We start from the raw sequence: 11,568 nt of genomic DNA, 5'->3' as shown, positions 1-11,568 counted from the left end.
GACACCCACTTTCATAGCAAGGTGTCCAGGAGGCTGGGTCAGTAGCTTTCCCCAGCTCATAAGATCTGTGACATGCTCTTCTCTCCTCAGGACAGACACAGCGACCTTGGCAGCAGACAAGTTGGATGCAGCAGGAATAGGGACAAAAGAGTCAGAATCTGGGACAAGGAACTCTTATCTGACTTCTCTGAGCTACTGGCTGAGGTTGCAGAGAGCAGCATGTGCGAAGACAATAACAGCTTTGGAAATCAGCGTGGCCGAAGAGTGCTAGGTGCTGGTTGGAAAATTAGTGTCAGGGCCACAAACTCTTTGGAAGCTTATTGACAGAATAGACTCAGAGTAATGAATAACACAAGACCTCCCAAGGCAAGGCCCCGCCACAGAGCATAAAACAATAGTGAGCTGGGCATGGTGGCTCATGCCTGGAGTCCAAACACCAGGGAGGCTGAAGCAGGTGGATCTCTGTGAGTTCAAGGCCAGCTTGGTCTACAAAGAGTTCCAGAACAGCCAGAACTGTTATACAGAGTAACCCTGTCTTGAAAGTACCCCCAGAAGCATATTTATGGTCATAATAAGTATTATATAATATATATATATATTAGTATATATATAATTATTATTATAATGACAAATACAATACTTTTAATAAATGTAATTATTACTATAATTGTGTGAGTATGTGGGTTTGTGTGTAGGTCCTGGAACAACTTGAGGGAGTGAGCCAATTCTCTCCTTCTGTCTTGTGGGTACTGGGGATTGAACTCAGGACATCAGGCTTGGTGACAAGTTCCATTACCTAGAGAGTCATCTCACTGGCCCAGTTGTTCAGTTTCTTTGAGATGTGTTCTGGACTGGCCTCAAAATCACTAGGCAGCCAAAGAGGACCTGAACTTCTGATCCTTCTGCCTCTACCACCTGAGTGCTGGGATGACAGGTGTGCACCATCCCATTTGACTCTCAAGTCGGCTAAGTTTCAACAAAAGCTGGAAATCATTCACGTAAAATGTAAAATAATGGCCTCCGTCTCTGTCTGTCTTTCGCATGCACCCCCCATCTCTACCTCCATCTCCACCATGCAAGTTGAACAAAATACTTGGAGGAAGCGCCATTGCATCTGGTCCAGGTGGACAGATGATGGAAAAATACCACAGGAGCAGAAGGAATGACTAAGTCTGTCCTGGGCACTGCCTCAGCCTGCGATGGCTGCTCTGGGCTCTGCAGTCTGAGCATGGCTGTGATGTGATGTTTTATTCTTTTGGGCTCTTTAGGGGAGCCCACCACCCAGCTCTCAAATAAGCCACACATGGAGTTTTATTCTTAATTCTGAATGCCTAGCCTTAGCTTGGCTTGTTTCTCGCCAGTTCTTAACTTAATTATCCTGACTACCTTTTGCTTCTGGACTTATCTTTTTCTGTTTCTGTATACATTTTTTTTTTTTTTTTTTTAGTTTTTCAAGACAGGGTTTCTCTGTAGCTTTGGAGCCTGTCCTGGCACTAGCTCTTGCTCTTGTAGATCAGGCTTTACTTCTTTCTCTGTGGCTTGCTGTATAGCTAGGTGCCTGGCCCTGAAGTCTTCCTCTCCTTGTTCTTTTGCTCCTCTTCTTCCTTGGGCCTCCTTCTATTTATACTCTCTGCCTGGCAGCCCCGCCTCTCCTTGCTCCTGCCTTGCCATTGGCCGTTCAGCTCTTTATTAGACCATCAGGCATTTTTTTTAGACAGGCAAAAACAAAACAAAACAAAACCCCCACAGCTTCACAGAGTTAAGCAAATGCAGCATAAACAACACACTTTAAAATAATATTCCCCAACACAAACGCTCTTCTCATCCATATGGGAAAGGGCATTTTCAGAGGTCTCAGTGCCTTGGTGTGGCCAGAGGTGCTAACTCCCAGTGGCCTTGGTCATCTGGGCAAGGTGTTTTGACTTATCTTGTTGGCCAGGGCAAGGTGCGTCAGGGTAATGTGCAAGGTCACTGGGGAGGAGCGGGTGGAAAGCACTGGCCCTGAGTGTGGTTACTTGAACCGTTCTAGAGGGAGTTGGTGAGGGAGCAGAACTACCTCCCCCAGGTCCTCTTAGGCCCTGTCCTGGCTGTTGGGCTCCCAGAATGCAAGGTGCCAGAGAGCTTCTCTTAGCTTTCAGCCTGCGAGGCATAGTCAGCCAGGATACTGTGGTTACTGGGGCCTCTGGTTACAACACGTTTATTTTTAAAAAAACATTGCAGTATCTCTTTAATCAGGGCCTGGACAGAATCTAAGGACAGTAGGCGGGGACCAGCCCTCTGGGGACAATTCTTACTGAAGTAACTGCACAGAGAGGGAGAGCCTTGGCATCCTGGGTAGCTGGGGGACCCCAAGTTCAGTCACGGTTTGAAAACTGGGCAGGGTTACAGGAAGAAGCCTCAACCCTACCTCTTCAAGGCACTGTGTGTGTGTGTGTGCCCATGTGTGCCCATCCGTGGAAACCAGAGGACGACCTTGGCTGGCATTCCTCAAACACTTTCCATCTTGCTTTTTGAGACAGGCTCTTTTACTGGCTGGAACTAGCCCAGGAGGCTGAGCTGTCTAGGATTATAGTGTAACACACCACACCCAGCTTTTTTTTTTTGTAAAATTAATTACTTTTTTTAAAAAAAGGTTTATTTATTTGTTAGCATGTATGCCTGCAGGCCAGAAGAAGGCACCAGATCTCATTGTAGACAGTTGTGAGGCACCATGTGGTTTTTGGGAATTGAACTCAGGTCCTCTGGAAGAGCAGCCTATGCTATTAACCCCCGAGCCATCTCTCCAGCCCCATACCCAGCTTTTTTTAAAATGCAGGTACTAGAGATAAAATTCAGGTTCTCATTCTTGCATGGAAAACCTTACTGCCTGAGCTTTCCCCCTGCATGCACTTTTTTTTAAAATAGACAGGGTCTTGCAATGCAAGTTTGGATGGCCTAGAATGCACTAAATTGGACAGGGCTTTCTCTGCCACTTGGGGGCTATGATAACAGTCATGCACCACCACCAGGCACCTTTGAATCAGGAACATTTGATGGCATCTTCCAAGCTGTCTGGAAGGTCTAGGAGCGGAGAGTAGTGTGGATGCATGCTCCTACTTGTGCATACCAGTGCACGAGCATGTGGTGCTCCAACCCACTACCCAATCAGGACTGTCCAACCTGTTATTGATTCAGGAGTGTGGTTTTACAGAGAGTGAGTACCCCTGAGATGTACAAGCAGAGGCTACACAGGTCAGCATTGTTCATAAAACTATGCAAGGACAGCTTGGGGACAGGTCCCAAGAGACTGGATAATCAGGACCGTTTAATTGGTATCGGACAGGATTTGTGTTTGGTCCCTTTTCAGAGGCAGATATTCCTCCTTAAATGAGTCGGAACTGGTTTCCAGAGAAGTTAATTCTTAGGGCTAGGGAGAAGACTTAGTGTGGAGAGCACTTGGCATGCAAGCATGAGGATCCGAGTTCAGATTCCCCGGCATGCACATAGTCGCAGCTCGCTTTTTATTGCCTTTACCCGAACACTGTGACCAAAAGAGCCTGGGGAGGAAAGGGTTTGTTTGGCTCTCACTTCCAGGTAATTGTCATAACGGGAAGTCAGGGCAGGAGCCTAGAGGCAGGAAATGAAGCAGAGGTCACCGAGGAAGCTGCTTACAGGACTTCCTAGTTTGCTTTCTTGTACAAACCAGGACCACCCACATTGGGTTGGGCCCTCCCACACTAATCAGTAACCGGGAAAATATTCCCATCCACTTGCCTACTAACCAATCTGATGGAGGCATTTTCTCAATTGAGGTTCCCTCCTCCCAGATGACTATAGTTTGTGTTAAGCTGATAAAAACTAACCAGCACACACGTAAACGCCTGGTGAGTGGAGCAGCTGACTGTAATTTCAGCACTTAGAGGCTGGAGACAGGGGATCCCCAAGGCCACACCCGCTGAATTGGTGTGCTCTGGGTTCGACTGAGAGACACTGCTTCGATATAAGGTGGAGAGTGACCAAGATCTGATGAGTACCTTTGACCCCACATGCCCGTGCACTGGTAAGCACAGTAGAAGCATGCATCCACACTATACATGTGCACACACATGCATGAGCATCTCTCTCTCTCTCTCTCTCTCTCTCTCACACACACACACACACCTACCTACTGCACTAGAAATCTGCTGTGCAGCACAGAGGAGTTAAAACACTTTATTGTGCACTTAAGTCGGACCATCTCGCGTGTTAAGCGTCCCTCCTGTAAAACAAAGCGGAGAAAGCAAAGTGAAAAGGCACAGGGAGACTCGGCAGTCTCCGTCTCGACTGTGATTTGACGTGGGGGATCTGAGTGCGGGTTGTGCGCAGAATCATTCAAGTTGCGCAGCCATTTGTGCATCCATTTATACCTCAATAACACTGTTTTTTTTTCTGCCAGGCAGTGGTGCCGCACACCTTTGATTCCAGCATCCAGAAGGCAGAGGCAGGTGGATCTCTGAGTTTGAGGCCAGCCTGGTCTCCAGAGCAAGTTCCAGGACAGCCAAGACAACACAGAGAAACCTTGTCTCGAAAAAAATAAACAACAAAAAGTTTTAATTTTTTCTTTCTTTCTTTTTTAATTTTAAGAGTTATTTAACTTATTTCATGTGTATGGGTGTTTTGCCTGCATGTATGTCTGTGCACCGTGAGTATTCCTGGTGCCCTCAGAAGCTAAAAGAAGGTGTCAGATCCCTTCAAATTGGAGTTACATCATGTGGGTACTGGGAACCAATCATCCCTGGTCCACTGAAAGAACAACCAATGCTCTTAACCAAGGAGCCATCTCTCCAGTCCCCTCCTTTTCATTTTAGAGAATGGTGGTGATGGAATTCAGCATGGCAAGGAAGGCGCAGCAGAGATCGTGGCGCAGAGTTCCTGGTGGCCACAACCCTCACATGGTGACTGACCAGGAAGCCACGAAGGCTCCTGCAGGAAGTGCAGTCAGGCCACAGCCCTCAAGCCTGTCACCTAGCTAGCTACTTCCTCCAGGCCTCACATTCTGAAAGATCAACAACAGCCCCAAACAGGGCCACCTGCTGGTTCAAACATTTGACCCGGTTGGGGGCATTTCATATTCAAATCATAGCAGCCTCCCAGGGCCACTTCCTTCAGTTAGGTCCCAATTCCCTTGCCCACTGCTTCCCAATAGGCAGATTAAGATACCTTCAGTAAATTTTATCACTGATGAGGTCAGAGCCTCATGTTCTAATCACCTCCCCAAATCTCCTTCTCTGCACATTGCTTCATGAATTCATACTTCAGATGCGCCCTGTAACAAGGCCCATGACTTCAATCTCCATCTCCATCACCGACTGAGGACTGACCTTGGTAGGCTAGATTCTATGTCTACTCAGTGACTTTCAATCTTCAGCACCAACGAGGGAGGTGGGATGGTGAAGCAGCAGTTTAGGCCCTGGGACTAAGTGCTTGCCTAGCGTGTGGGAGGCTCTACTGTGTTTGATCTCCAGTAGAAACTGTCTAGAGAGAGAGAGAGAGAGAGAGAGAGAGAGAGAGAGAGAGAGAGAGAAGGCTCTACTGTGTTCGATCTCCAGTAGAAACTGTCGAGAGAGAGAGAGAGAGAGAGAGAGAGAGAGAGAGAGAGAGAGAGAGAGGAGGTGGAGAAGCCAGCTTGGGTTTCAAGAGGGTAGGTTACTTAGAGTCATCCAGGGGATTTGAACCTAGATCTGTGGAATTCCATGAGTTGAACTCTAACCACCAGAATAAGAAGGGACAGCACCCAGTCCTGGGGGCGGGGGATAGAGGAGCTCCAAGTGTTGGTGAAGAAGCAAGGCAGGTTGCAGTGGCACTAGGGACAGCCAGCAAGGGCTGCTGTTTCTAGCCTCCCAGGAAGGATTGTAACCCCGGGTGGGCAGGGCAGAGCAATGGTAAGAGGAGCTGGAGACCTCTCTGTCCTGCAGCCTCCAGCTCACCCTGTCACCCGCTTGCCCGCCCACCCGCCCCATGTCTAAATAAGGTTGAAGCTCACTGTAGCAGCTAAAAATAAACTCTACTCCCGGTCCTGCCTGGCGACCTCCCCAGCCCACAGAGCTCCCGGTGCTGGTAGTGTTAATTCCAAATATGCGAGGAGAAAGACCAATCCCACGATGATTAACCAAGTAAAGCAGGCCTATTTTAGAGGTACACCCTAAGTCGGGATTTGAGAGAACAGTTCTGGGGCTAGCTTTTTGAGGTCCCCTTTATAGGAAAGAGCTACAAGGTTAGTAGAAAACAGCTGTAAGTGTGTTTACAGGGGCTGTGAGAAAAATACAATGAAAAAGAATAAAAGCAAAATTATACATCGTGGGTTAGGTGGTCAAGGGTGTAGATCAAGGTACCCTGAAACCATTTTGTAAGGCAAAGCATAGCCATGCATCAAGGGGTCACGAGTTCAGTGTAGGTTTAAAACTATGTTTGCTTGGTTTTGTTTTTTTGAGACTGGATTTCTTAGTGTAGTCCTGCTTGTCCTGGAACTTGCCTCTGTAGACCTGGCTGGCCTTCAACTCACCTGCCCGTGCCTCCTGAGCGCAGGGATTCAAGGCGTGCACCTTCACCGCCCGGTTTAAAAACATGTTTTGTGTGGTACACCAGGTTTAGGGAACAGAAACTTATTCTTAACTAGAACTAGAAACCTAGTGTAGGGCATGGGGACTCTTTAACAACAATGTGGTTCCTGCTCGGGTTTCACAGTGGGACTGGCTTTCTGAAGCCCGCCCTTGAGCCCTTGCGGGAGCTGTAGAACCAAGCAGGCCTTCTTGGGGACTGCAGACACCAGAGGACCAGGACCCAAAGTCAGGAGATCATTTCCCAAACCTGAGTAAGCATCTGTTTCCCTCACTGAGATTTTTAGGGTCCGTCTGTCCTACGGATCATTTTTAGTTCATGAAGTCTTTCATAAAGATTGCAATTAGCTGCTCACCCTCAAGTTCGAGAGTCTGGATTTCCTCCTTAGGCTAGTGTGCGTCTGCAGAGAAGGCACGAATTGGGCCGCGGCCGCCCCCTGCTGGAAAATAGCGTGCACTTCAGGTGACTGTGAGCGGACTGAATCCCCGCAGCTCTGAGGTCAACAGTGGATGCTGCTGCTGCTGCTTCTGGGGCACTGTCTGTTGTGCAGTCTCAAATTGGGTGCCCTGGTACTGTCCTACCCGAGAAATGCATGCGGAATGAATGGATGAGATGGGCGGTATAGTGCTCTGGAAATTGTAGAGGGCTTTCAAAGGGTTTGTGACTACAAATTGGTAAATTAATATAGTATTTGAACCCAGCCCTCAAGGCTTAAGGGACTTTTAACGCTCAGTCCAGCTTTTCGTAAAAACAGCAGGGCATGGGTCTGGAAAGACTTCTCAGTAGGTAAGAATGAGAGCTGAAAAATGGGCAAAATGGTAGCTGCTGCCCAGAGGCATGTGTACCTGCTACTACAGGATCCATAAAAGTCACAGCCTATACTCCCATATCGAAAGATGATGATAGGGGCTGGAGAGATGGCTCAGAGGCTAAGAGCATTGCCTGCTCTTCCAAAGGTCCTGAGTTCAATTCCCAGCAACCACATGGTGGCTCACAACCATCTGTAATGAGGTCTTGTGCCCTCTTCTGGCCTTTGGGCATACAGACAGAATATTGTATACATAATAAATAAATAAATATTTAAAAAAAACCCGAAAGATGATGATAGTCATGGAGTTCAGTGGGTAGAGGGCCAGCACAGCATGCCTTGGGGCCTGGGCTTGATCCCAAACCATGCCTAAAACAAGGTGCAGGAGGCTGGGTGGTGGTGGAGTGTGCCTTTAATCCCAGCACTTGGGAGGCAGAGATAGGTGGATCTCTGTGAGTTCAAGGCTAGCCTGGTATACACAGAGGGAGTTCCAGGACAGGCTCCAAAGCTACAGAGAAACCCTGTCTCAAAAAAAAAAAAAAAACAAAAAAAGAAAAAGAAAAGGAAAAAAGTACCCCCCTAAATGGACTTGGGCCACCGGATCCTCTATCTTTTCCTCTTCGTGGTGTGACCACATTGACGAAATCTGCTTTTCACTGTTACTCTTAATTGGTGAGGCAGGTGGCAGAGCCTAGGGAGTCGAGATGGCTAAAGTTGGGTTTTTGTGCTAAAAACACCAGCTGCAAGACTCTCTCTCAGGGTTGATGAGGCAGTGACCACGAGCAGCCGTGTGCCTAGAGGACCAGACTCCAGTTCTCAGCACCTACACTGTGAGGCTCACAGCCTGTAACTCCAGTTCCGGGGGACTAGACAACCTCTTCTGCCTATAGATGGCGCTCCCTACCCATCTGCGGAGATTAAAAATAAGTCCTAAGTCTTAAATCAAAAATCACTGAAAAGGGCCAGGTGTGGGATGTAGCTCAGCTAGCAAGTGAGGCCTGTGTTCAATCTCTGGTACCAAAACCCCTCATCCTCTATAAAATGGTCCCGGGACAACTGTCCTTTGCTTTGGCTGGGGTAAAGAGTGGAGAGCAGTACAGCCAGAAAGAGTTGTGACTGAAGAAAGAACGGAACCACCTAACTGGAATGTCAGCAGGACCTTGCTCTGGCCTCTCTTCGGGCTACAGAAAGATCCAGATGAAACCCATGGCACAGAGTAGTGTGGAAGACTCATAGTTTATTACGGCAGAGCAAGGCACCCTTGAGAGCTGAGAGTGGACAGTGGATGACGCCAAGAGAGCACCACGAGACCACTGTCCTGGAAGTTTTGGGGACAGGTACTCTGAAGGGTGTTTTTCTCTTTCGGTGATTGACAGGCCTATTTGAATTAACCCTCAAGGGAGGGGACAATGGTGTGTCCTTTTTGTTTGTTTGTTTTTAAAAACAGGGTTTTTTTTTGTGTGTGTGTGTAATAGCCCTGGCTGTCCTGAAACTCACTCTATAGACCAGGCTAGCCTTGAACCTACAGAGATCTGCCTGCCTCTGCCTCCTAAGTGCTAGGATTAAAGGTGTGCACCACCACCTGGCACTATATTCTTATTCTTTACCAGAGAGGCTTGATTAGATAGTAATCTTTGGAGGCAGTTTAGAACATCCCTCTACCAAGAGCCAGAGATAGGACCTAAATCCCACTATTTTGGCCAGCAATCCAAATTTTGTAGTTTGTCTCTTGGCTTTATATACCCCTGCTTATGAGGGGAGGGCTACAGCCTCATGATCTTCAAGCCAGACTTACCTGCCTAGCTACTTATCAGTGATTATAACCAGATGCTAGGCTTTCTTTTCCTGGCCACTCGGTCCCGAGAAATCACACAGAAACATATTAATTACAAACTGTTTGACCAGTTAGCTCAGGCTTATTATTAACTACCTCTTACAACTTAAATTAACACATTTCTAGTACTCTGATTTTACCACAAAGCTCGTGGCTTGTTACTTCACATCTTGCTTCCCCTCTGGCTGCTGGCATCTCTCCAACTCTGCCTTCTTTTTCCCTTTATCTTTTTTTGGACTTCCCCTCAGCTATACTCTGCCCTGCCAAAGCAGCTTCTTTATTAACCAATGCTAACAAAACACATTTACAGCATACAGAAGGGAATCCCACACCATCTCCCCTTTCTGTCTAATTGAAAAGGAAGGATTTAACTTTGACATTTTAAAATTACATATAAAAAATGGTTATCAAGCAAAGATTAAGTTACAATATTTAATCTATTGATATTTGACAAATTAAATACTCCATCACCTATCCTATCTTTGTGAGTCTAAAGTGTCATATATATCTTTTATCATAACTATGGAAAGTTATAATTATAACTATTTAGTCTTTAACTCCATCAAAGACTCCAGAAGGATATAATATTACCTAAGTAAACAGGAAGTGCATTGTAAGCAACTTCCAAAATTCTAGAAATGACAGAGACATCTGGCTGGATAGTCACCCAAAGTTTTTTTGTAACATTGGGGCATCCATCTTTGGCAGATTTCTCAGTGAAGCAGGAACCCTGAAGGACTGCCCTCCTACCCCGAGACAGAGTTTCACTATAGCTATCTAGCCTGTCCTAGAACTAGCTCTTGTAGACCAGGCTGGCCTTGAACTCACAGAGATCCACCTGCCTCTGCCTCCCGAGTGCTGGGATTAAAATTTAGACATGTGCCGTTACCACCTGGCTATGACTATTAATTTGTATTTCTTTCCGCTCCCCCCCATGGAACGTGTCACTAATTTGTGTGTCATCCTTGCATGGGGGCCATGCTAATCTCTGTATCATTCCAGTTTTAGTATATGTGCTGCCGAAGTGAGCACTAATTTGTATTTCTTAACTATACATTGCATTTTTGGAATGAGCTGTATAAACATAATACCTTATACAAAAGCAGAAATATACATATACTATAACAAAATTGACCTTAAATTTGTATCAGTAAACCAACATTCATACCAATGTAAAGTTTTTACTTCCATGTCAAGTGATAGACTGAGATGGGGAGACTCTGAAAGGCCTACTCAGATATCAGTGTTTTCTCTCTCTCTCTCTCTCTCTGTGTGTGTGTGTGTGTGTGTGTGTGTATGCGTGTGTGTGTGTGTGTGTGTCAGTCATTCTGTCCTCCCCATGTGGGGAAAGACCTATTCCAGAATGAGGATCTTATGATCCACTTTCAAATAAGGCAGGTTGGAGACCTGTGTGTGCTGAGCTGCTCTGTCGGAAGGCAGGGGAAAGGGACAGTTGCAGTCCTAGGTTTTATGGTTGGCTTTGAGGAAGATGGGTCCTGGCTTCTAGGGTTTGCCTTGGGTAGGAGACTATTTTAGGTTCCTAGCTTGGATTTGAGCAAGGTGCTGAGCAGAAGAAGGGCAGGAGAGGAGTCAGGCAGATCTGAAGGTCTTCCAGTGTCCTTCAGCTAAAAGTGCCCAGCACACAATGTGCTCCATACCTTGGGTAATATTTCCTGAGCCTCGATACTACTGAAACTGGGGTGTTGAGTACTGGCTGGTGACACTGGCTCATGGTGGGGGTATTTATATTTGTTGGGTTTTTTTTTTTTTTGAGATAAAATCTTACATAGCCCAGGTTGGCCTTAATCTCAATGTAGTCAAGGATGTCCTGAACTTACTCCCATCTTCCTGCTTCCACCTCCTACTTGCTGGAATTACAGGTGTGAGCCACAGGGCTGGGCCTAGGGAAGCTATGTGATTTTTTTTAAAATGCAAATTATTGGGCTCCATCCAGATTGCTAAATGGCTTGCTGCATTTTTTTCCTCATTGCATCTTATCTTCAACCTTCAACTTTATCTTCCACCACCAAGGACGTTTAGAGCTGTCAAACCTGGTAAGGCTGTCAATCTCCTTTTTGGTTCCGTTCCTTTTCTGTGGTGCCAACAAACATACAGCCTCCCCTCCCCGACACATACTTCCAAAGGCACCATGGCTACGACTGTGGGTCCCACCACCTGCAACTCTGGGAACTTGAGTCACAGTTCTACCAGCCTCCTGGGATTCAGCACTGCTCTGACGACCTGCTAATTCACTGACCACATAGGGCTGCCTGTTGTTTTTCCTCAAGTTGGTGTGAACAAAGTTCACAGTATCCAGTCCAATAGTCTGGGAGCTTTTTGTTTTGGTTTT

General features: G+C 46.7%; 1 non-coding gene across 1 annotated transcript; it reads right to left on the bottom strand.

The window, feature by feature from the left end:
- Positions 1-10,146: 10,146 nt before the first annotated feature.
- LOC142832011 (U6 spliceosomal RNA) lies at positions 10,147-10,250 on the bottom strand. Its single transcript, XR_012907110.1, has one exon. It is a non-coding gene; the product is annotated as a U6 spliceosomal RNA (small nuclear RNA).
- Between the last annotated feature and the right edge of the window lie 1,318 nt (positions 10,251-11,568).

This window comes from Microtus pennsylvanicus, chromosome 11 (genome assembly GCF_037038515.1).
Source record: "Microtus pennsylvanicus isolate mMicPen1 chromosome 11, mMicPen1.hap1, whole genome shotgun sequence".
Classification (NCBI taxonomy): domain Eukaryota; kingdom Metazoa; phylum Chordata; class Mammalia; order Rodentia; family Cricetidae; genus Microtus; species Microtus pennsylvanicus.
This window is presented reverse-complemented; position numbering and strand designations above follow the sequence as displayed.